This window comes from Oncorhynchus keta, chromosome 34, assembly GCF_023373465.1.
Source record: "Oncorhynchus keta strain PuntledgeMale-10-30-2019 chromosome 34, Oket_V2, whole genome shotgun sequence".
NCBI classification, from domain to species: domain Eukaryota; kingdom Metazoa; phylum Chordata; class Actinopteri; order Salmoniformes; family Salmonidae; genus Oncorhynchus; species Oncorhynchus keta.
Genome location: NC_068454.1, coordinates 63,017,005 through 63,042,187, shown reverse-complemented (window position 1 = coordinate 63,042,187; position 25,183 = coordinate 63,017,005). Strand labels below are relative to the sequence as shown.

At 45.1% G+C, this 25,183-nt stretch overlaps 1 protein-coding gene across 9 annotated transcripts in view; it reads right to left on the bottom strand.

The window, feature by feature from the left end:
• The window catches only part of LOC118367503 (semaphorin-6D-like), a 166,555-nt gene that overhangs the window by 62,534 nt on the left and 78,838 nt on the right, over nt 1–25,183 (bottom strand). For 7 of the 9 annotated variants that reach the window (XM_035751040.2, XM_035751041.2, XM_035751036.2 and 4 more), the window contains one exon: nt 22,702–22,898. The exons of 1 other annotated variant lie outside the window; for it this stretch is intronic. The gene's annotated coding sequence lies outside the window, so the exon portion shown is untranslated. Of the gene's footprint in view, nt 1–14,420; nt 14,443–22,701; nt 22,899–25,183 lie in introns of all 9 variants that reach the window. One more of the 9 variants, XM_035751033.2, reaches the window with a different exon arrangement.

Below are 25,183 nucleotides of genomic sequence, written 5' to 3'. Positions count from 1 at the left end.
GGTTCTGGAGAATGCTCCTCGCTGTAATGCTATTATCATGCCTGCGTGCTTCACTGTTCCTGTGGAGATTAAACACTTTATCATTGTCTTGGCTACAAACAGTCCCCATTCCCAACATACATCCCATAATCAAACACCTTCCCATTCAGACCCACCAGGCTGTCTCTCTTAACAGCACCATCACACACTGCCTGAGCGAGAAAGAGAAGGAGCGAGCGAGAGCATGGGGTTTCAGGGCATCCCTACGTTCGGGGTTATGGCCTAGTGGATGAACCTGACATCATTAACGCCTTCTCACAACTGATGACATCATCGAGAGGCATCTCTGAGGCCCCGGGGACTTTTTGCTCCATTTATCTCATGTTATTGCTGTGGCACTTCTTCTTCAGCTCAAGAAAGTCCATGACCATTGGCTACTCATACACAGAATGTGAAGTGAGGCTCTTCTCAGTGTGCTGAAGGCTATATTGTGTCAGTCTGAAGTACTATCAAAATGCTTGGGTTGGTAGCGCAGGCCTGTCTGACTAGACTATGTCCTGGGGACATGTAGTCTAGCCCTGTTGTGCTGAGAAAGAACCAGTCGCTGTAAATGAGGATGATGTCTGTGACCTCGCAGTGCACTGATCTGGAATTAGCCAGGCAATCAATTCTCCTACTCAATCTCAGTTCAGCAGATGTACTGACAGCTCGACACAACATTGAGTTTAAGGTGCCAAAACAACAGCAGCTCACAAAACAGGCACACTAGAATAACACTACCTATAATATTTATTTTAGGACATATTTTATTTAATTTCTGGATGGTGTATTACAGTAAACAATGGATATCATGACTCTAGCCCAGACCAGAGCTAAAATTGCACCAGACCAGAGCTAGGGGTGCACTGGAAGGGGAAGGAGTCACTGACGAGCAGGACTTCCATACCAGTATCGTGATACTCGTTAGTATCAAATCAAATTTTATTTGTCACATACACATGGTTAGCAGATGTTAATGCGAGTGTAGCGGAATGCTTGTGCTTCTAGTTCCGACAATGCAGTGATAACCAACAAGTAATCTAACTAACAATTCCAAAACTACTGTCTTATACACAGTGCAAGGGGATGAAGAATATGTACATGAGGATATATGAATGAGTGAAGGTACAGAGCAGCATACAGTAGATGGTATCGAGTACAGTATATACATATGAGATGAGTATGTAGACAAAGTAAACAAAGTGGCATAGTTAAAGTGGCTAGTGATACATGTATTACATAAGGATGCAGTCGATGATGTAGAGTACAGTATATACGTATGCATATGAGATGAATAATGTAGGGTAAGTAACATTATATAAGGTAGCATTGTTTAAAGTGGCTAGTGATATATTTACATCATTTCCCATCAATTCCCATTATTAAAGTGGCTGGAGTTGGGTCAGTGTCAATGACAGTGTGTTGGCAGCAGCCACTCAATGTTAGTGGTGGCTGTTTAACAGTCTGATGGCCTTGAGATAGAAGCTGTTTTTCAGTCTCTCGGTCCCAGCTTTGATGCACCTGTACTGACCTCGCCTTCTGGATGATAGCGGGGTGAACAGGCAGTGGTTCGGGTGGTTGATGTCCTTGATGATCTTTATGGCCTTCCTGTAACATCGGGTGGTGTAGGTGTCCTGGAGGGCAGGTAGTTTGCCCCGGTGATGCGTTGTGCAGACCTCACTACCCTCTGGAGAGCCTTACGGTTGAGGGTGGAGCAGTTGCCGTACCAGGCGGTGATACAGCCCGCCAGGATGCTCTCGATTGTGCATCTGTATAAGTTTGTGAGTGCTTTTGGTGACAAGCCAAATTTCTTCAGCCTCCTGAGGTTGAAGAGGCGCTGCTGCGCCTTCTTCATGACGCTGTCAGTGTGAGTGGACCAATTCAGTTTGTCTGTGATGTGTATGCCGAGGAACTTAAAACTTGCTACCCTCTCCACTACTGTTCCATCGATGTGGATAGGGGGGTGTTCCCTCTGCTGTTTCCTGAAGTCCACAATCATCTCCTTAGTTTTGTTGACGTTGAGTGTGAGGTTATTTTCCTGACACCACACTCCGAGGGCCCTCACCTCCTCCCTGTAGGCCGTCTCGTCGTTGTTGGTAATCAAGCCTACCACTGTTGTGTCGTCCGCAAACTTGATGATTGAGTTGGAGGCGTGCGTGGCCACGCAGTCGTGGGTGAACAGGAGAGGGCTCAGAACGCACCCTTGTGGGGCCCCCGTGTTGAGGATCAGCGGGGAGGAGATGTTGTTGCCTACACTCACCACCTGGGGGCGGCCCGTCAGGAAGTCCAGTACCCAGTTGCACAGGGCGGGGTCGAGACCCAGGGTCTCGAGCTTGATGACGAGCTTGGAGGGTACTATGGTGTTGAATGCCGAGCTGTAGTCGATGAACAGCATTCTCACATAGGTATTCCTCTTGTCCAGGTGGGTTAGGGCAGTGTGCAGTGTGGTTGAGATTGCATCGTCTGTGGACCTATTTGGGCGGTAAGCAAATTGGAGTGGGTCTAGGGTGTCAGGTAGGGTGGAGGTGATATGGTCCTTGATTAGTCTCTCAAAGCACTTCATGATGACGGAAGTGAGTGCTACGGGGCGGTAGTCGTTTAGCTCAGTTACCTTAGCTTTCTTGGGAACAGGAACAATGGTGGCCCTCTTGAAGCATGTGGGAACAGCAGACTGGAATAGGGATGGATGGCAAGTAAACAAAACATGAAGAGGATTTAACTTCTTTAGGAAAACAACCCTAATGTTGAAAAAAAACATCATTATACTGTCATCCAGTCACATTCATTTATTTTCCAAGCTACAGCACACAACATTTTACAAAGAGTTGGGTCTGCTTGGTGTTTTCATTTTTGCCATGGAAAAAAATATGACGATACTGGTATCGTCCCGGCCCTACTAGTTGGTAGTCTGTGTGTGTGTGTGTCTGAGCTGTTAAATTGAATCTCTGATCACAGTGCAGATATTGTAGATCCTGCAGCCGTTAGGGAGGATAAGCTCTTATCTTTCGGCTAAATCCCAAAATTCGTTAAGGGGCGCCGGAGCTGCTTAGAAGTCCAACTAATTAGAGTTCAAATCATTTTCGGTAACACTTTACTTGACACCTAGCGTCATAACCATGTCATAACAGCTGACATAACGTGTCATAATACGGTCACAACACTGTCATGACAAATACATTTAGACCTGTTGTGACATATATTGCGTTATTTTTTTAATTTTTATTATTATAATATCCAATTGTTTAGTAGCTACTATCTTGTCTCATCGCTGCAAATCCCGTACGGGCTCGGGAGAGACGAAGGTTGAAAGTCATGCATCCTCCGATACACAACCCAACCAAGCCGCACTGCTTCTTAACACAGCGCGCATCCAATCCGGAAGCTCTCTGGTGGCACAGCTGGTGCTGCAGTACAGCGCCCTTAACCACTGCGCCACCCGGGAGGCCTATATTGCATTATTTTATGGCTGGTTATGACACCTACATAACAAGGCAAAACATTCCATTACACCATAGCCTACTTGTCAACAGTATGTTTATACAATTTTCAGAAATTGACCATATTAAATTATCATTGGAATTGCGCACAAATCAGACATGCACCTACCCCAATGCTCTGTTGCTGATGACTGGGATGAATGCAGGAGAAGATTTCAGGAGGACCAGACACCCTCTTTGTGACTGATAACTGATATAAGGGCATGTACGTGATAGGTCTATCTGGCTCATATGATTATGATGGTCGTAATGCTTCTTGACAGGGTCATAAAGTGCATTTTCTACAAGTTATTTAAAATATGATGGGGGAAAAATGACTAAAGAATTCATTACAACAACAAGAAACAAACTTTCAAACAAAAGGACACTTCTTTGCAGGGAAAAAAACTATTGGAGAAATGTGGGTTTCATAAACAGCCATAAAATAGCGCAATATGTCACAACATGTGTAAATGTATGGGTCATGACTGTGTTATGCCCATATGACAGGTTATGACAAGTTATGTCAGCTGTTATGACATAGTTATGACCGGCCATAAAATAGTGCAATATGTCACAACAGGTGTAAATGTATGGGTCATGACAGTGTTATGCCCATATGACAGGTGGGCATAACAAGTTGTCAGCTGTTATGACATATGACATAGTTATGACCATGCCATGACGCTGCTGTCAAGTGTTACCAAATGTTCTCCTTCTAGATAGATCTTTATGATGGACATACAGTATAATACAGCTAGTGTATCCAGCCATTCTACCATTCTGTTGAGACACTGACTTTAGTTCACAAAGCACGATCAATGAGTTATCAAGTTAGCAAAAATACTGTACACTGCAGCAACCCTTGTTTCAAATGTATAGAAAACAAACCAGCCTGGTCATTCTTGACAGATATTTCGTTAGGGTCGAGATGAGGTGAAAACCGTTGCAAAGAACGCTGCCCACAACAGTCACAGTGTGGATCAAAGCGCCAGATGAATACTACATCTGTCGAGTCTCCCGCTGCTCCTCCGTCCAGGCACAAACACTGATCTGCATTTGTTGTCCTGAAGTCAAAAAGCGAAACGTGGCAGTCACAAAGACAGACCAGACAAATCCACAGGGCGAGAATGAAAGATGGACAGAAAAACAGAGAGCGAGAGAGGGGGATAAAAACAAAAGCTGTCTGTTGCTTCCAGCATCCCCCAGACTTACCACCACCCACTACTCACTTCTCTTCCTCCTCTCCCTCAGCAGCCCCGGGAAGCACAGGAAGTTGGTGGCACCTTAATTGGGGAGGGCAGGCTTGTGGTAATGGCTGGAGTGGAATTAGTGGAATGGTATCAAATACAAACACATGGATTCCATGTGTTTGATGCCATTCCATTTGCTCCATCAAGCCATTATTATGAGCCGTCCTCCCCTCAGCAGCCTCCACTGCTGGGAAGGTATGAGCAGGCAGCCATAATGGAAAAGATAAGAGACCAACAGGCCCATCTATAACAGGCTAGATAGTGGTGTATGGGTGCTGTTATGCCTGGGCGATGGTGTCATTACGTGTGAGTACGTGATAAATGCACTCTGCTTGTCGTATTTGAGATTCTCTGTGTGCAGTAGGGAACCGGAGGCTATTACATTTACATTACATTTAAGTCATTTAGCAGACGCTCTTATCCAGAGCGACTTACAAATTGGTGCATTCACCTTATGACATCCAGTGGAACAGCCACTTTACAATAGTGCATCTAAATATTTTAAGGGGGGGTGAGAAGGATTACTTTATCCTATCCTAGGTATTCCTTAAGGAGGTGGGGTTTCAGGTGTCTCCGGAAGGTGGTGATTGACTCCGCTGTCCTGGCTTCGTGAGGAGTTTGTTCCACCATTGGGGGCCAGAGCAGCGAACAGTTTTGACTGGGCTGAGCGGAAACTGTACTTCCTCAGTGGTAGGGAGGCGAGCAGGCCAGAGGTGGATGAACGCAGTGCCCTTGTTTGGGTGTAGGGCCTGATCAGAGCCTGGAGGTACTGAGGTGCCGTTCCCCTCACAGCTCCGTAGGCAAGCACCATGGTCTTGTAGCGGATGCGAGCTTCAACTGGAAGCCAGTGGAGAGAGCGGAGGAGCGGGGTGACGTGAGAGAACTTGGGAAGGTTGAACACCAGACGGGCTGCGGCGTTCTGGATGAGTTGTAGGGTTTAATGGCACAGGCAGGGAGCCCAGCCAACAGCGAGTTGCAGTAATCCAGACGGGAGATGACAAGTGCCTGGATTAGGACCTGCGCCGCTTCCTGTGTGAGGCAGGGTCGTACTCTGCGGATGTTGTAGAGCATGAACCTACAGGAACGGGCCACCGCCTTGATGTTAGTTGAGAACGACAGGGTGTTGTCCAGGATCACGCCAAGATTCTTGGCGCTCTGGGAGGAGGACACAATGGAGTTGTCAACCGTGATGGCGAGATCATGGAACGGGCAGTCCTTCCCCGGGAGGAAGAGCAGCTCCGTCTTGCCGAGGTTCAGCTTGAGGTGGTGATCCGTCATCCACACTGATATGTCTGCCAGACATGCAGAGATGCGAGTCGCCACCTGGTCATCAGAAGGGGGAAAGGAGAAGATTAATTGTGTGTCATCTGCATAGCAATGATAGGAGAGACCATGTGAGGTTATGACAGAGCCAAGTGACTTGATGTATAGCGAGAATAGGAGAGGGCCTAGAACAGAGCCCTGGGGGACACCAGTGGTGAGAGCGCGTGGTGAGGAGACAGATTCTCGCCACGCCACCTGGTAGGAGCGACCTGTCAGGTAGGACGCAATCCAAGCGTGGGCCGCGCCGGAGATGCCCAACTCGGAGAGGGTGGAGAGGAGGATCTGATGGTTCACAGTATCGAAGGCAGCCGATAGGTCTAGAAGGATGAGAGCAGAGGAGAGAGAGTTAGCTTTAGCAGTGCGGAGCGCCTCCGTGATACAGTGAAGAGCAGTCTCAGTTGAATGACTAGTCTTGAAACCTGACTGATTTGGATCCAGAAGGTCATTCTGAGAGAGATAGCGGGAGAGCTGGCCAAGGACGGCACGTTCAAGAGTTTTGGAGAGAAAGAAAGAAGGGATACTGGTCTGTAGTTGTTGACATCGGAGGGATCGAGTGTAGGTTTTTTCAGAAGGGGTGCAACTCTCGCTCTCTTGAAGACGGAAGGGACGTAGCCAGCGGTCAGGGATGAGTTGATGAGCGAGGTGAGGTAAGGGAGAAGGTCTCCGGAAATGGTCTGGAGAAGAGAGGAGGGGATAGGGTCAAGCGGGCAGGTTGTTGGGCGGCCGGCCGTCACAAGACGCGAGATTTAATCTGGAGAGAGAGGGGAGAAAGAGGTCAGAGGACAGGGTAGGGCAGTGTGAGCAGAACCAGCGGTGTCGTTTGACTTAGCAAACGAGGATCGGATGTCGTCAACCTTCTTTTCAAAATGGTTGACGAAGTCATCTGCAGGGGGGGGGGGGGGAGGATTCAGGAGGGAGGAGAAGGTGGCAAAGAGCTTCCTAGGGTTAGAGGCAGATGCTTGGAATTTAGAGTGGTAGAAAGTGGCTTTAGCAGCAGAGACAGAGGAGGAAAATGTAGAGAGGAGGGAGTGAAAGGATGCCAGGTCCGCAGGGAGGCGAGTTTTCCTCCATTTCCGCTCAGCTGCCCGGAGCCCTGTTCTGTGAGCTCCCAATGAGTCGTCGAGCCACGGAGCGGGAGGGGAGGACCGAGCCGGCCTGGAGGATAGGGGACATAGAGAGTCAAAGGATGCAGAAAGGGAGGAGAGGAGGGTTGAGGAGGCAGAATCAGGAGATAGGTTGGATAAGGTTTGAGCAGAGGGAAGAGATGATAGGATGGAAGAGGAGAGAGTAGCGGGGGAGAGAGAGCGAAGGTTGGGACGGCGCGATACCATCCGAGTAGGGGCAGTGTGGGAAGTGTTGGATGAGAGCGAGAGGGAAAAGGATACAAGGTAGTGGTCGGAGACTTGGAGGGGAGTTGCAATGAGGTTAGTGGAAGAACAGCATCTAGTAAAGATGAGGTCGAGCGTATTGCCTGCCTTGTGAGTAGGGGGAAGGTGAGAGGGTGAGGTCAAAAGAGGAGAGGAGTGGAAAGAAGGAGGCAGAGAGGAATGAGTCAAAGGTAGACGTGGGGAGGTTAAAGTCGCCCAGAACTGTGAGAGGTGAGCCGTCCTCAGGAAAGGAGCTTATCAAGGCATCAAGCTCATTGATGAACTCTCCGAGGGGACCTGGAGGGCGATAAATGATAAGGATGTTAAGCTTGAAAGGGCTGGTAACTGTGACAGCATGAAATTCAAAGGAGGCGATAGACAGATGGGTAAGGGGAGAAAGAGAGAATGACCACTTGGGAGAGATGAGGATCCCGGTGCCACCACCCCGCTGACCAGAAGCTCTCGGGGTGTGCGAGAACACGTGGGCGGACGAAGAGAGAGCAGTAGGAGTAGCAGTGTTATCTGTGGTGATCCATGTTTCCGTCAGTGCCAAGAAGTCGAGGGACTGGAGGGAGGCATAGGCTGAGATGAACTCTGCCTTGTTGGCCGCAGATCGGCAGTTCCAGAGGCTACCGGAGACCTGGAACTCCACGTGGGTCGTGCGCGCCGGGACCACCAGATTAGGGTGGCCGCGGCCACGCGATGTGGAGCGTTTGTATGGTCTGTGCAGAGAGGAGAGAACAGGGATAGACAGACACATAATTGACAGGCTACAGAAGAGGCTACGCTAATGCAAGGAGATTGGAATGACAAGTGGACTACACGTCTCGAATGTTCAGAAAGTTAAGCTTACGTAGCAAGAATCTTATTGACTAAAATGATTAAAATGATACAGTACTGCTGAAGTAGGCTAGCTGGCAGTGGCTGCGTTGTTGACTTTGTAGGCTAGCTGGCAGTGGCTGTGTTGTTGACACTACACTAATCAAGTCGTTCCGTTGAGTGTAATTGTTTCTACAGTGCTGCTATTCGGGGCTAGCTGGCTAGCTAGCAGTGTTGATTACGTTACGTTAAAAGAACGACAATAGCTGGCTAGCTAACCTAGAAAATCGCTCTAGACTACACAATTATCTTTGATACACAGACGGCTATGTAGCTAGCTATGTAGCTAGCTACGATCAAACAAATCAAACCGTTGTACTGTAATGAAATTAAATGAAAATGTGATATTATTATTACTACCTGTGGAGCGAAGCGGAATGCGACCGGGTTGTTGAGTGCGGAAGTTCTATTCAGTAGAGGTTGGCTAGCTGTTGGCTAGCTAGCAGTGTCTCCTACGTTAAGGACGACAAATAGCTGGCTAGCTAACCTCGGTAAATTAAGATAATCACTCTAAGACTACACGCTCTAAACTACACAATTATCTTGGATACGAAGACAGCAAAGACAACTATGTAGCTAGCTAACACTACACTAATCAAGTCGTTCAGTTGAGTGTAATAGTTTCTACAGTGCTGCTATTCGGTAGACGGTGGACGTTTGCTAGCTGGCTAGCTGCTGGGCAGATAGCAGTGTAGACTACGTTAGGACGACGAAATACGAAGTTGCAATAGAAGTGCTGACTGTTTCACTTTGTTGTCCTCTTTCTTTTCCTTTTTCTTCTGTCCTTCTTTTGTCCTTATTTTGTCTTCCTTTCTTCTGTTAACTAGATATTTTTTGTATTACTCTTGTGACTGCGGTGACTCCGCGCCGAGTGTGTGTCTGTATCTAGTGATTGTGCTTTGTTGTGTACGTGAGTACGAAGGGAATGTGTGTTTCATGTGTGTGGCAATGTACAACTGTGAGGGTGTGTAAAAGAGTTTGATAATAATCTCCTTCTTTGTGTCATGGTGAAATGCTCTGTAGGTGTGTACATACAATGATTATACAAGAACACCTGCTCTTTCCATGACAGACTGACCAGGTGAAAGCTATGATCCCTTATTGATGTCATTTGTTAAATCCAATTCAAAATCAGTGTAGATGAAGGGGAGGAGACCGGTTAAAGATGAAGGGGAGGAGACAGGTTAAAGATGAAGGGGAGGAGACAGGTTAAAGATGAAGGGGAGGAGACAGGTTAAAGATGAAGGGGAGGAGACAGGTTAAAGATGAAGGGGAGGAGACAGGTTAAAGATGAAGGGGAGGAGACAGGTTAAAGATGAAGGGGAGGAGACAGGTTAAAGATGAAGGGGAGGAGACAGGTTAAAGATGAAGGGGAGGAGACAGGTTAAAGATGAAGGGGAGGAGACAGGTTAAAGATGAAGGGGAGGAGACAGGTTAAAGATGAAGGGGAGGAGACAGGTTAAAGATGAAGGGGAGGAGACAGGTTAAAGATGAAGGGGAGGAGACAGGTTAAAGATGAAGGGGAGGAGACAGGTTAAAGAAGGATTTGAAGCTTTCAGACATGGATTGTGCATGTGTGCCATTCAGAGGGCGAATGTGAAAGACAAAAAAATGCGTTCAATATTAGGACGGCGTTCTTAATGTTTGGCATTATCAGGGTATATAGGAAGTGAACGTGTGTTTTTGCTTTGTGTGTTGTGTCAGGTTTCTCAAATGCTCCCTTCAAGGTAGACAGCCACAGCTATAGCAGCAGCCAGCCGCAGAACGACCTGTGGGTCGTCTGGACGTCTGCTCTGCTCCAATCAATACTTGGAGATAGTGTCTGGCCAGGTGTCCTGTTACCCTGTCGTCCCTAAGCCTCCTCTCCCCCCTGCTCAACGGGCAGGCAGCCCTTTATTGGTAGTTGTTTATATCAGCGCTGGCTTATCATAGAACATCATAGGAAATGTGAGAACAGCTTACAGGTTGGTGACACTTTTAATTCGTCTCGGGTGATAGGGTTTGTCAAACTATTCCTGGGCCGCCTCATCATCACCGACCGCATTTGCTCACTTAGAGATTGACTTTCCCCCTCTTGTGAAATGTGGCGACGCTACCGCTATCTTGACCTTGATGTTGAATTGCATCATGTTTTGAATTTAATTTAATTTTCGAATAGGAAAAGTCCTCCAGAATTGAGACTACATTGTACTGAAATACATTCCGCACAACAACTAAGAAGGATATGAGAAGAGTTTAAGAGTTTTTAAATATAGATGCCCTTTGCAGTATCTGCTCTTCAAATCATCAGGTTAGAAAAATAACTAGCTAAATCTAATTGAAGTGATATATTTTTAACGATATAAGATGACACCATATAAATAGATCTCTGCTTGGTGTTTGCAGATGTCTAAGGATACAAATGAACCAATATGGTACTGGGGTATAAATGAACTTTCCTAAATAGGTCTTCCAGATAAAGTGTGCAGGATATTCATTAAGGTGGCATCAAAATAGCTTTTAATGGCTTGTGTACTGGAAATAACTTCCTAAATATTATTTTCATGGTTTACTTCTCAATCTGACACAGGTCTTACATTGAATTACCAAGATAACATGCAATTGATTATTTGGATGGATATTACTTTGAAACAAGGGAAATATGATTAGAAAACAACTGAATCATAAAAAGCTGAGTTGAACTCAACTCTGCATGCTATAAAATAGCTCCTTCTGATAGTTGTATTGTTTATTTACACCAATCTGCCCAACAGACTACATTAGCGTCAATGTGTCAAAATGTGTAAACATGCAATAAAATATACATTTTATGACTGCACTCCTTTCCCTCTCTTAAATCTTTCAAATTTATGGTCTGGCATTCATCCAAATCAAAATAATTTTTGTGTGAATTGAAACAAGGACCCCACCCCTACTTTCACTAGAAACCACACACACACACACACACACACACACACACACACACACACACACACACACACACACACACACACACACACACTTAAAAGGACCGATCAAAACATTCCATACAGTGCTAAGCTTGGTCGTTAGGGTTCATAAAATCCCCAAATAGCAAGCGATGCCTTGTAAAGCAAAGGACGACTTTGCAAGTCACGTCTCTTACACCATAACCCTACGATAGTTAAGTTTCAATCAAAACAGACTGGCATATCTAACGAGACCTAGGTATAGTTACAGCCCAAATAAAAATGATCTAATGTTCAAATTGTCTTCCAGAGTAGAAACTATAACAATATTATTCATTTTGGGAGTGGGTACAATGACATTTTTGTCTATCCTATTAAACTACTAATCATACTGTAAAGAGGCAAAAGTAGCTTCCTTTGTGTTGAAATGCCAAAGTCTGGAAGAAGCAATAGTGCCGACTACCTTCCATTACGTTACATCCCTGTGCCATCTAAAATTAGCCATGCTCATAGTCTCTCACCCGGGTAGAGATACACTTTCATCTCTGTTATATTATTCTTCATTCCGAGGATTGGCGGTGCAGATATCTTTTCTGTGTGCTTAAGCTCCACAGCCATATGTTGCAGCTGCCCTGTCGATGACACGCACACTTTTAATCAGCGCTCAGTGATGGACCACATTGTGTCCTTTAGACCCAAAGCTTTGAGTCCTGGACTGATACCGCCGTGCTCTGAGCCGGTTGGCTGCCTGCATCCAGTGCGGAGCTTCATCATACACATTCCTGGGTAGCAAAAAGTTAATAACTGTGAGTTACTGTGACCCATAGGAGTCTCATTATATTTACATCTTTCAGTGGCTGGCATTTAACAAACTGAATATATACAGCAGATAATGATAGAGGGAAAGTCCTCTATCCCTCTAGCCCAGGGAACATCAACTAGATTCAGCCACGGTCCAATTTGGTCTTCAGCGGATGGTCAGGGGGCCGGAACATAATTACAAATAATTTGAAGACAGCAAATTGACTGCAAAAAGCCCAAACAGATACACTACATGACCAAAAGTATGTGGACACGTGCTCATTCCAAAATTATGCACATTCATATGGAGTTGGACTCCCCTTTGCTGCTATAACAGCCTACACTCTTCTGGGAAGGCTTTCCACTAGATGATGGAACATTGCTGCGGAGACTTGCTTCCATTCAACCACAAGGGCATTAGTGAGGTCGGGCACTGATGTTGGGCGATTAGGTCTGGCTCGCAGTCGGCGTTCCAATTCATTCCAAGGGTGTTTTGATGGGGTTGAGGTCAGGGCTCTGTAAGGACTAGTCAAGTTCTTCCACAACGATCTCGACAAACTGTTTCTGTATGGACCTCGCTTTGTGCATGGGTGCATTGTCATGTTGAAACAGGAGAGGGCCTTCCCCAAACTGTTGCCACAAAGTTGGAAGCACGGAATCATCTAGAATGTCATTGTATGCTGTAACATTAAGATTTCCCTTCACTGGAACTAAGGGGCCTAGACCGGAACATGATTAACAGCCCCAGACCATTTTATACCTCCTTCACCAAACTTTACAGTTGGCACTCCACATTCGGGCAGGTAGTGTTCTCCTGGCATTCGCCAAACCCAGATTCGTCCGTCAGACTGCCAGATGATGAAGCGTGATTCATCACTCCGGAGAAGGCATTTCCACTGCTCCAGAAACCAATGGCGACGAGCTTTACACCACTCCAGCTGACGCTTGGCATTGTGCATGGTGATCTTAGGCTTGTGTGCGGCTGCTCAGCCATGGAAACCTATTTCATGAAGCTCCCGACTGTCAGTTCTTGTGCTGACGTTGCTTCCAGAGGCAGTTTGGAACTCGGCAGTGAGTGTTGCAACTGAGGACAGATGATTTTTACGGGCTATGCACTTCAGCGGTCCCATTCTGTGAGCTTGTGTGGCCTATCACTTTGCGACTGAGCCGTTGTTGCTCCTAGACGTTTCCACGTCACAATAACAGCCCTTACAGTTGCCCGGGGCAGCTCTAGCAGGGCAGAAATTTTATGAACTGACTTGTTGGAAATGTGGCATTCCATGATTTTATACACGTCATATATAGTGTATAATGTTTGACTAAAACAATCATTTCAAACCTTGCTTACATTTGTATATGAACAAGTTTCTCTCTATTACGCTTGGGAATACTTGGGACCAGATTTCTTAAATTAAAGTCACGTGTAGCTGATTTCCTGATGTTGTTAGTCTTGTGTCCAACAAAAAATGTATGCTATTTTTTTTGCTAAAAAAAAAAAACTTGCTCTAGCCTCTTAGGCAGCCAAGCCAAGGGGGTATGCAGTCAATTCAATCAGGAAAGGTGAAGTGTGAAAGATGCTTATGCGGATTAATGTTGACAATATTGGCATAATAATGCAGATGGCAGATGAGACTTCACCCACACTCATGTTCCACTGTACAACATCAAATCAGAATTCCTACTCAGAATATACTGTACTTTAAGGACAGTGCGTGTAAACGTGCGCATGTGTGAATGCATGTGCCCCCGCCAATTATGTAGATTTGAAAAGCATTCTAGGTTCACCTCAATGCCCTGCACTGAAAAAAGGGCAATGTCAACATGACAAGTGCAAACAGCCAAAAGCTAAAAAAAGGACTTCCTATTAAAACTAAAGTATCCATTTTGGATGACAGCCAACTGTCCAAGTAAATCAATTTTAATTTGTTCAGGAGTTATCTGAAGGGTGAAAGTGATGTAATTTTAATAAGGAAATATGAACTTTAAGATGATTAAATGAATTTAGATTTTTCCTTCAAAGTTTACATTATTCAATAGCTGAATACATTTGCATACATGCAGAAAACTCAGTAAATGTCTTAAGTCAAATTGCAATAACAAGCAAGTCCCATTACCTTACAGGCAAACCTGCATTTATTAATCTACTGAATTTTCTTTAATTAGTTTATCATAAAACATTGCAAAGGCTTTAGGACTTTCTAAATCTGCAAGAAAACCAGGAAGTTAGAGCCAACAAGCATCATATAGTCAGTCACCTTCTGAAATGAGAACACTTTCAGTATTTATTTAGACCTCAAACCAAGAGGCAAAGAATCACCCTGGGAGGTGGTTTAGTGGGGTATAGCAAAACACAATCAGGAAACCTGAATCTCTTACCTGACTGATGTCTTCATCCAGACTGGACGGTTTGGGAGAGGAGAGGAGGAGGAGAGAGAGTAGGGCAGAGGGTAGTGGAGGTCAGATAGGCCATACATAACCATCCTTGCTGTTGACATTGTAGAACTCATTCTGTGGTTTTAGAGGCATTTCTCTTCGACTTTGGTGAGAGGATTTATTTACATGTCTCTCCCTGCAGCTTTCATTTGGCTAGATTTTAGGGAGTGAGAGAGTCCTAGCGTTTGGGGGAGTAAGGTCTGCAGATAGTATGTGCTGACAGTAGAGCTGTTATCACAGAGGGAGTGCTGCTTGTCTCCTCACAGCTTAAGTACTTAAGGGTGTGTGTGTGTGTGTGTGTGTGTGTGTGTGTGTGTGTGTGTGAGAGAGAGAGAGGTTTGGATCGAACCCTACAGCCTGGAGTGTCTGAGAGGACACCTCATAAAAAATTCCATGCTGTGTGAGGTTCAAATTTTTCAGAGGAACGTTCATTGGATGAAGAAGTCGCATCATTAATTTGCCCCCTTTAACATTCCATGTTACTTCGAACTCAAAGTACAAAAGCAGAGCATGTCCGTAACTACTGCAACTACTCAGTTGAGTTAAGAAGGACGCCTGTATCTTTGTAGTGACTGGGTGTGTTGATATACCATCCAAAGTGTAATTAATAACTTCACCATGCTTAACGGGATATTCAATGTCTGATTGTGTGTCTTTTTACCCATCTACTAATAGGTGCCATTCGTTCGATTGGGTTCAAGTCCAGGCTTTGGCTCGGCCACTCTAGGACATTGAGACTTGTCCTGAAGCCAATCCTGCATTGTCTTGGTTGTGTGCTTAGGGTCGTTGTCCGGTTGGAAGGTGAACCTTCGCCCGAGGTCCTGAGCACTCCTGAGCAGGTTTTCATCAAGGATCTCTCTGGACTTTGCTCCGTTCATCTTTACCTCAAACCTGACTAGTCTCCCAGTTCCTGCCTCTGAAAAACATCCCCACAGCATGATGCTGCCACCACCGTGCTTCACTGTAGGCATGGTGCCAGGTTTCCTCCAGATGTGACGCTTGGCATTCAGTCCAAAAAGTTGGTTTCATCAGACCAGAGAATCTTGTTTGTCATGGTCTGAGAGTCCTTTAGGTGCCTGTTGGCAAACGACAAGTGGCTGTTGTGCCTTTTACTGAGGAGTGGCTTCCGTCTGGCCACTCTACCATAAAAGCCTGATTGGTGGAGTGCTGCAGAGATGGTTGTCCTTCTGGACGGTTCTGTCATCTCGACAGAGGAACTCTGGAGCTTTGTCAAAGTGACAAGAGGGTCCTTGGTTACCTGCCTAACCCAAGGACCTTCTCCCCGATTGCTCAGTTTGGCTGGGCGGCCAGCTCTAGGGGTCTTCTTGGTTCCAAACTTCTTCCATTTAAGAATGATGGAGGCCACTGTGTTCTTGGGGCCTTCAATGCTGCAGATTTTTTTTCTTCCCTTCCCCAGATCTGTGCCTCAACACAATCCTGTCTCTGAGCTCTACGGACAATTCCTTCAACTTGCTGGCTCGGTTTTTGCCCCGACATGCACTGTCAACTGTGGTACCTGACATAGACAGGTGTGTGCCTTTCCAAATCATGTCCAATCAATTGAATTTACCACAGGTGGACTCCAATCAAGTTGAAGAAACATCTCAAGGATGATCAATGAAAACAGGATGCACCAAAGCTCAATTTCAAATCTCATAGCAAAGGGTCTGAATACTTATGTAAATAAGGTATTTCAGTTTTCACGCTGTTTTTGCTTTGTCATTATGGGGTATTGTGTATAGATTGATGCTAATTTGTATTTTATTTATCCGTTATTTTACCAGGTAAATTGACTGAGCACACGTTCTCATTTGCAGCAACGACCTGGGGAATAGTTACAGGGGAGAGGAGGGGGATTAATGAGGCAATTTATTAATGCATTTAGAATAAGGCTGTAACGTAACAAAATGTGGAAAAGGGAAGGGGTCTGAATACTTTCTGAATGCACTGTAAGTGTATGTTTGGTGTACAGAGATGAGGCAGTCATTCAAAAATCATGTTAAACAATATATTTGCACACAGAGTGAGTCCATGCAACTTATTATGTGACTTGTTAAGCACATTTTTACTCCTGAACATGGAGTATTTAGGCTTTGTTAGGAGGTGAATACCCTCCAAACAAAGGGGCTGAATACTTACTGATTCAAGACATTTCAGCTTTTCATTTTTATTTCTATTTGTAAAAATTGGAAAAAAAACATACGGATCAAAAATATTTAAAACCCAACATGTAACAATTTAAAAGATTTTAATGAGTTACAGTTCATATAAAGATATCAGTCACTTTAAATGAATTAATTAGGCCCTAATCTATGGATTTATCGCAACTGGGAATACAGATATCCATCTGTTGGTCACAGATAGCTTTAAAAAAAAGGCATGGGTGTGTATCAGAAACCAGTCATAGGTGGCGGCGTAGTCTAGTGGTTATAGCGTTGGACTAGTAACCGACAGGTTGTAAGATCAAATCCCCAAGCTGACAAGGTACAAAATCTGTCGTTCTAGGCTGTCATTGAAAATAAGAATTTGTTCTTAACTGACTTGCCTAGTTATAAAAGGTAAAATAAAACTATTTTAAAAAGTCAATATCTAGTGTGACCACCATTTGCTTCATGCAGAAAAACACGTTTCCTTCTCATAGAGTTGATCGGGCTGTTGATTGTGGCCCGTGGAATGTTGTCCCACTGCTCTTTAATGGCTGTGCGAAGTTTCCAGATATTGGCGGGAACTGGAACACGCTGTAGTACAAGTCGATCCAGAGCATCCAAAACATGCTCAATATGTGACATGTCTGGTGAGTATACAGGCCATGTAAGAACCGGGACATTTTCAGCTTCCAGGAATTGTGTAAAGATCCTTGCAACATGGGGCCATGGAGGCAGCTTATGGTAGAGAAATTACCATCAAATTATTTTGCAAGAGCTCTGGTGGACAGTCAGCATGCCAATTGCACGCTCCCTCAAAATTGAGACATCTGTGGCATTATGTTGTGTATCAAAACTGCACATTTTAGAGTGGCCTTTTATTGTCCCCAGCACAAGGTGCACCTCTGTAATGATCATGCCATTTAATCAGCTTCTTGATATGCCACACCTGTCAGGTGGCTGGATTATCTTGGCCGCGGAGGAATGCTCACTAACGGGGATGTAAACAAATGTGTTCCCAAAATTTGAGAGAAATAAGCTTTTTGTGTGTATAGAACATTTCGGGGATCTTTAATTTCAGCTCATGAAATATGGGACCAACACTTTTTACATGTTGCATTTATATTTTTATTCCGTGTAATTCCACTTTGACATTATGGGGTATTGTGTGTAAGCCAGTGACAAAAAATAAAAATAATCAATTTTAAAGGCTGTGACAAAACAAAATGTGGGAGGGGTGCGAATACTTTCTGAAGGCACTGTCTGTCAGTCAGGTGGCTAGCTGCCAGCTCTGGTCTGGCTAGTATTACTTAGCCAGTTAGAAGGATGAAGTAAGAAGCTAACAATAAATGGAGCCTACCTCAGCAGGATAAAAAAATACGCTACTAAGTTCTCATTATAACTTTTCTTTACAGAGAGTAGGCTACTGAGATACAGTGATGTGGCGCTCAGTGGTGAGGCTGAGGCAGGCTGCAATGCTTGAGGGAGGAAGCAGAGGAGACAGACAGAACAGAACAGAAGCAAGCAAAGAAAGAGGTCAGTAGAGTGGTTCTGAAACTTGGGGTCAGGGACCCATGTGGGGTCCCCTGAGAAAATCTGTACTAATCTTATCAAACAAGTTAGGAACATAAACAAGAGGATATGTTTCCATATGAACATATCTACCCAACTATCTTCCCTATATTAATATGCAATCAAAATGCAAACAATACAGTTATTAAAGTTTTCGCTTCGTCGCCATTTAATTCCTTGAGAGGAAAAACAGAGGAAATACCGTGAATGCTTTTCTAGCCTAGCTCGTTTCTTTCTCACTCATCTCCACCGTGTTGCTTCCCATGATCTCTATGGACCCGCCGAGGTTGGGGTGCATTAGCATTCCCACACAGAAGATCCCACAGATGCTCAGGGGAAAGTCCCACAGGATGCAATGATCTGTGGATCAATATCCGGAGCTTAACGCAGTGTGCTCACAGAATATTAAGTCATCGTGGGAAAGTTATCCCATCACGCTCCAGGTGAAAAGAGCCAAAGCCCACAATTATCCTAAGCCAGCCAGCCACCCACCACGCTACGGTTTGAGATGATCAAATGCAAATCGTATCAATGAACAGAGAAAAACTACTTTCAGGTAGGAGTCTGTCGACTTACAAAATGCGAGAGCTACATCTGTAAGCAAGACATTGATGCATAAATCAAAAGTAAGCAACATGCATCAACCTGCGTTGAAACGTAGGAACTGGATTTATTTGAATAGTGTCCACAGGGACTTCGGGCATTCAGACACAAACTCATTGCTCAAACGTCAACAACGGTAACTGTGTAAACAGAACATCTCGTTGTTGACATCCTGACATGTACAGTGCCTATATTGCTATAAACCCCAGAGTCCCCTAGGCCTTCCATTAGTCTGACTCTTGTCTCTGTCAAATCCCTCCTTGTCCCTCGCTTCTTTTCAAGGGGAGCGGAGCCTGTGACGCGTGCATCCACTGCACACATCATTGATAGTAATGGGGAGGTAAAGTAGGCAGGGAGGGGTGTGTGTGAGAAAGTGTGTATGCAGGGGGGTTAGCAAGTCAGGATTACACAAGCGGAGCATGTGTGCCGCTCCGCGAGATCAATTCATGTCACCATGGCAAACGGCGTGACAACCAGTCCCCTCCCAGTCACCATCTGCCTTGTCCCCAAGCCAATTTGTCACAGCACAGTCATGTGTGGCGATGCCCTCCTTCAACATTGAGGAAGATGGCTGTGGGGAAAAGGAAGGAAGGAAGGATGGGAGGAAGGAAGGAGAAAATAGCATTGACAGAGGGTTTAAGCTTGAGCTCTGGAAACCAAGTGTGAACGGCGGCAGGAGTTCAGAACGGTTGGCAAAGGCAAACTGGCTCAGGAACTTTTGGGAACTACTGGCAGCCACTTATTGAGATACTACTGGTTTGGACTGGTGTCAGAACTTAATTTGCACCCAACTGAATTAGAATGACCTAATTGAGGTGAACACCCTCCAGCATTTTCTCACGTAAGATGCCGTCATTCTAATGTGACACACAGTTGCCAGGAGCCATCTGTCTAAACAAACGTGGAACTCATTTCTAAGAATCATGATTTTGCTCATCCGCCTTACACTAGTTCATCATTTTACACTCTCTGAACCTATGATGCACTGGCCACTACAGCAAACCATGCTCGATCAGCTGAGCCAACTATTGCTACCCTGTTTGAATAGCCATTAAAGTAGGTTGATGAAGTTGTAGGGCACCAAAGTTATGGGACTGTACTAAGAAATCAGCATGCATCTGACTGACAGCTGGCACTGTGCCTTGCTACTTTGTAACATTTGGCCAACGCCATAACACCGCAGAGAGCAGTCAGCTGTGCTGCAAAACACGGCGCACTTGTCACGGCAGAACAGAAACTGCCTTATCATGGAAACTCACTAGTGCTATTGGCTAGAATTTCACTACACTAGCTAGCGTGAGTATTCAGCATTGAGTGTGTGAACTCGCTAGAATCTCTTTAATTTCATATGGATTGATTTGAGACTGGAAAGATGGTGCCGACAGACATAGCAGCTCTGCTTCTAGGTCCTAAGCAACTTTGCAGTATTGTTTTTGTGTTATTTCTTATATTATTATAATATATGGACACCCTAGACTCACTTCAATTTGGTAACCGCCCCAATAGATCCACATTGCACTGCACACTGCCCTATCCCATCTGGACAAGAGGAATACCTATATAAGAATGCTGTTCATTGACTACAGCTCAGCCAACACCATAGTACCCTACAAGCTCTTCATCAAGCTCGGGGCCCTGGGTCTGAACCCCGCCCTGTGCAACTGGGTCCTGGACTTCCTGACGGGTCGCCCCCGGGTGCTGAAAGTAGGTCCTCAACCCAGGGGCCCTACAAGGGTTCGAATCTCAGCTCCTTCCTGTAGTCCATGTTCACCCATGACTGTGTGGCCACACACGCCTCCAACTCAATCATCAAGTTTGCAGACGACACAACCATAGTAGGCCTGATTATCAACAATGACGAGACAACCTACAGGGAGGAGGTGAGGGCCCTGGCGGAGCGGTACCAGGAAAATAACGTCTCCCTCAACGTCAACAACATAAAGGAGCTGATCGTGGACTTCAGGGAAAATCAGAGGGAGCACGCCCCTATCCACATCGACGGGAGAAGGTGGGACGCTTCAAGTTCCTCGTCGTACACGTCACTGACGATCTGAAATGGTCCACCCACACAGACAGTGTGGTAATGGAGCAACAGCGCCACTTCAACCTCAGGAGGATAAAGAAATTTGGCTTGGCCCCTATGACCCTCACAAACTTTCACAGATGCACAATTGAGAGCATTCTGTCGGGGTGTATCACCGCCTGGTACGAAAACTGCACCACTCGCAACCGCAGAGCTCTATATACATAGACATGGAATCACTATTTTAGTCAATGCCACTCCGACATTGCTCGTCCTAATATTTATATATTTCTTAATTTCATTATTTTACTTTTAGATGTATGTATTGTTGTTCATTATTACAGTATATATTTCTGCACTGTTGGTGCTAGTAACACAATCATTTCGCTATACCCGCAATAACATCTGCTAAATGTGTATGTGACCAATAACATTTGATTTGATTTCAGACAGCAAGCAGGTCACTAGTTACCTAGCGAATGTGTGTGCACATTTAGATTTTCATACTGATTCTACAACCACAAAACACCTCATCTTCAATGTAGAATTAAGTAGTTAAGATTTACTCATGAACCCCCCCCTCCCCTCATCAATATCAGCCACAGGCTTATAGTTTTTGGTAAGAACTGAATCTTGAGGATGAAAGGCAGCTCCGTTTTGTGGATGAAATTAGTGTTTTCTAGTTATCAGACAGATCGGTGAAGACCCTCCAGTGACAATGGAAAAGGTTGGATGAATGTCTTATATGAGCTGTTATAGAGTAGTGAGGTTTGGGACAGGGCAATAAACTGGTGCCAACCAAGGCATAAAAATGAGTGTACACTACAAATCAGAGCTTATTTCTTACCATCTTTCACTAGAAAAAGCAGTGAAACAACCTTTGCAGCGATGCATGGAAGATCTGAATATAATTTTACACATTTGTGCCACTGGGACGGGGACAGTGCTTTATTGTGAAGTGAGTGGGTGTCAAGGTATGAAAGCAAAACGAGACAGTCTTCTCATACACACACACACACACTGTTTGCTCTGACAATTCCTTCATTCAGTGCTCCGTCTGATCACATTTCATGCCTATGCTCCCACTGACTGGTGTTCCTTCCCATTTGACCGTTTGTGGCAGCCATAATGAAAAGCAGAAAATGTCCAACCATAGAGCCAGCTGTAGACACCCAACTACTCTGCCAGTGACCAACTGAGCACAACACCTATATCCTCTTTCTACATGGCCAGCACACCAAACCCAAATGCATTGTTTGCCTGCTAACATATCTGACAACAATGCAAGTTGCTGGCTTGCACTCACTTTGATTGATGCACAATGCTACACAATGGCCCGTGGTGTTTGTATACATACCCAGCCAAAAGAGGGCCATCAGTACAAAGCCAATGCACATAAAGGGGTATGAAAGCAGAGGTGTCCAAATGTGAACCCTCGTCCCGTCAAAAGGTTGAACATACGGGCAACAGGGAGTGAAAAGGGTGACGGAGACAGAACAGCAGCTGTGTTGTTGTTATATAAAGCATTGAGGGCGGTTGTCCATCAAAGCCTGTACAGGTGGGCTTCAATGAAAGTCCTGAAGGGCTCATTTCCACGGCGGACAACAATCACGTCATGATGTGAGGGCTCACGCAGTCAGCTACTGGTGTTATCCGGAAGGACATTGAAACATCTACAATAGGCATCATAGCACACCACTCTGTGACCCTTGAGTTATAGAACACCCATAAGATACGAGTCAGCATTTATTACACCCAGCATGTTTGACGTCATACTCCATCTAAACCCATGGGTTAGACTACTTGGATCCTGTTTTCAAGCCAAGTTTCTATGTCTGAAATGTAGACATGAAGAGGGAAGAATAATGATGACAGTACTCACTTTCTGTATCAGTACAGATGGATTACACCACCAAATGGCTCAGTTGATCTTTGGTTCCTCACAACAGATGTGAAGAATTCAGAGGGTCCGATCCAATAAATACGGAGGGGGAGGGGTTGTGCAGTTGGGGGAGGGTCAGGGGGTTGAACCCCCCTCAGATTTTTTCACAATTAGTTTTGCAATCCTCAGCAAACTTCCTGTGAGAGAAAAAAAACAAGAGACAAACAACATGAGCGGTGCGCTGCAGCAGTGACGGCCCAGTATGTAAAACAACGGGAGGGAGATTCTCAAAGCACAGCTGCGCTGCAAACACACAGGCTAATAACCTCTGCCTTTTCAACGCACAGCCTCAGCAGGATACTGCAACGGGCCACTGACCCATGACTGAGGAAGAGGTGCGGGGGGGTGCGGCACACATCCTCTTAGCATAATCTCCTCAGTCACTTTACTGTCATAACATAGCAGCATAACACAAGCAGATGAGCTCTAAATAGAACCAGATGCATGGGGCTCCACAGGGGTAGAGGCGGTGAGGCGACAGAGACGCTGTGGCGCTACAATATAGTGAGAACTTATCTCTATACTAATCCCTTTCTTAAATAGCCAGTTCCCCCATAGTCCCAAATGATTTAGATTATACAAACACCCGACAACAAATGTGTAATATAGACATTAATGAGAAAAAAAAGAGCTGTCAATCACCAAAGGTTGTTTGTTACATACAGTAGTAACACTCGAATGGTTCTTCATATAAAGTTGCTGCTAACAACTCTGTTACAAATGGTTATTCCAGTAAAGCTTGTTTGTGAGCTTCAGAGCCTCATCGGTTAGGAACTATCTGGGGGTTTGAATTATAACCGGCCTTGTCAGCTAACTGTATCGTCATGGCTTTACCATCTCTCCAAAAGAAACCCCCTTGCAGTGATGGGAAACCGTGACAGATGAACTTCCCTTCAATCCATTCCAGACTAATGGCATGTGGTCGATGCATCTTGCGCCCATTGCCAACGACCAGTGCTGACTAATGGCTTGTGGTCGATGAGTCTTGCGCCCGCAAATACACCCCCCGCCGCACATCCATTCATGCACACAGGGTCGCACACAAATGGCTGCGGATTGCATGTCGTGACCCTGGAGCTCTCCATTACATCCTGTGATTACTAACGTATGTCCACTCACTAAACTGACTCACACAGCCCAGCGGATGAAGGACATCAGTCTCTCTGACCCCCCTGGATATTAACCCAGTTGATAGCAGCTGCTATAGACTGCAGAGTGACTCAGGAGCCTAACCAACAGTGGTCTAATGCACCCATGAATAAGGCTATAAACCCAGAACCATCCCAGCATTCTCCACATTAACTAGGCTAGCGTGGGTTCTTTGGCATAACGACTCACAGTGACTAAACCTATGTGGTGAAGAGGGGGACGCGACCCTTCGCTCACACGGTGTGGGTCAGTAAGGGGATGCATTTTGGTCTACATGACAGATGACAAAGGTTCCCAATCATGGGAAACAGAGGTTTGCTGTATAGGACTGATGTAGTGCAAAAGACTTGTTTAAGATCACCAGGCTCAACTACAAATACCCTCTACCATTAATTTCCCTTTTCACATACTTGTGACCACATTGGTCACATTTGGCACAGAGCAGCCATTTTGGAGTCACACTAAACCATCACAGAGGCCCTGTCAACATGTGTTGAAAGACGACAACAACAAGCATCCTAGATAGGTGATTTAGCAGCCTCTGGCACATAGGATAGCTCAAATTAAGGTCAGCTGATTTCGTTGGCACACAATGTGTCTTTTCAGAGTAGAGGCTAAGAGGAGGCATGAGCAAGGGGTTTGGTTGTTTTTGCTTGCTTGTTTTCCCCAGCCCAACATTGAATGAATTGCAGTATCAAATAAAAAAATATAAAAAATTAAACTCTAGACGGGGTCTTTGCTTTTTTCCCTTCTTAAAACAAACAATACCATGCCCTGGAACTGAAGTTGAGAGAATCGGTTTTGGTGCACACATAAATATGGAGAATATAAAGCATTGATCTTGAATTGGCCACACTGAGCCTCACTTTCCCCTGCCTTAGGGACAGCTTGTCCAACTTGGTGTCATAAAAAAAAGACAAATATTTTCACATGACCCTCCCCTTGTACTGTAACAAAAAATGTACACACCTTTCCCCTAACTGTAGCGACCCTGTGTTTATTAACGTGGATATAGACTTTGCCACATCAGCATGCTTTTGTGACTCAGTCGATGCCAAGCAGGGCTACTGGCCAGAAGGTTAAGGGTTCGCCGACCACAACGGACAAGCTACTCTCCCTGCCTTTTTCATTACACCTACACTACGATCATAGCTGGCTGAAGATAATGATCAGCTAGGTGGAAATCAGATTTTCAACATTTTGATGCTATATTTACAATCATATAAAATATATATGAAACAAATTTTCCACCAAAAGGTTTCTGTGCCAACGC